This window comes from Pteropus vampyrus, unplaced genomic scaffold (assembly GCF_000151845.1).
Source record: "Pteropus vampyrus isolate Shadow unplaced genomic scaffold, Pvam_2.0 Scaffold319, whole genome shotgun sequence".
Taxonomy (NCBI): domain Eukaryota; kingdom Metazoa; phylum Chordata; class Mammalia; order Chiroptera; family Pteropodidae; genus Pteropus; species Pteropus vampyrus.
In genome coordinates this window covers 965,688-967,111 of record NW_011889100.1, presented here as the reverse complement: position 1 = coordinate 967,111, position 1,424 = coordinate 965,688, and positions in this window count along the sequence as shown.

Sequence of the window (1,424 nt, the reverse complement as noted above, 5' to 3'; positions counted from 1 at the left end):
CAAATGACTCAAATGTTTCTGGTTGTGGGGAAACTCTGATGTTAGAATATGTCTTTTTTCCAAAATCTTAAACTATAATACTTTGTACTTCTGCCTTTTATTCTTCCTCAAGTAGTTCTTCACTGCAAAATGTCTTTGCTCTTTGGTGCAAACGTGGTGTGCATTTAAAAAAAAAAAACAAATCATTTAATTTGCTCAAGGAGTTTTGTTTGCAGACATGTTAATCTATTGCTTTCAAAAGTAACAAGAATAATATGGTGATGTGAGATTCAAAAGAATTGGGTCTATTTTTTTTTTTAATGGTTGATCCATCTTGTGGAGAGTTTAGATATTTTTAAAGTTCAAGTCAATATCTCTTCTTGGGCCTAAATTACATTAATATTTACCTCCAAATAGCCTCTCATCTTTTGTGGCATCGTTAGCACAGATTCCACAAGGGGACGAATTTTTACAACCCTTGAATACTACAGGGGAACTGGCTTCTACAGAAAAACTCCCTGTGCAATCAGCCCATAACTGGGAGAAATATCTGTTAAGGATGAGGTTTAACTTGAAGACTTAGAATTTGAATTAGATTTTTTTATACTTAACTCCATAAGTACTTAAAATCTCATAAAACGAAAGTAAACTGTTTCTCAAACAACTCCAGAGCTCACATTTTCAAACTGTCTGCTGTAGTCTATAGTGCTCAGTTCTCTTCCCCCAATCTTTAATGAGTTTGAGAATATTACTACCTTTGTTCATTTTAGCTGAGAGAGAACCTGCTCAGGATCCTGTAAACATCTCTGTTACTCTAGGGCCAAAAAGAGATCACAGAGAGCATTTTGGGGGAGGGAAAGGGAAAAATCTGTAAACAGAGGGGCAAGTTCCTACAGGCCCGTGATAAGACCTATCAGCCCACAATCCTTTGAGGCCTATTGATACTACCGTGGAGACATTCTTGTTGAAATAATTGGACTGTATAAAAAATTAATAAATGTTTGGCAAACAATTATTTTTGTCTGTCTTAACTATGTATCACGTCTTAATTCAAGATATAATGGTCTGGAAACTGACAAAAGTTCCCAATCACTTAAAGGTATTTGGTTACTATATGGACATCTAAATATGAAAAAAAGAAATAAGAATAAAAACCACCTCTGTCTTCCCCGACCATGTTTCCCTGTTTGGGTGAACCCTGTATTATTTCCATCCCTAAGCTAGGATTCTCTTTCCAAGTGTTTTTATTCTGGACCCCACGGCTTTCTGTGCCCCTTTCATAATGACTCGCAATCATGACAAATAATGATGCTCCCAGTGTCCACTGCTATTTCCTTCCAAGAATAGAGCAGCCCCTTTGTCTCTGATGTCTGATGAGCCAATAGTAGAAAATGGCCTGACGTTCAGCTCAACACTGTAGAAACTAAGGATGAGCTGTTGGTTTA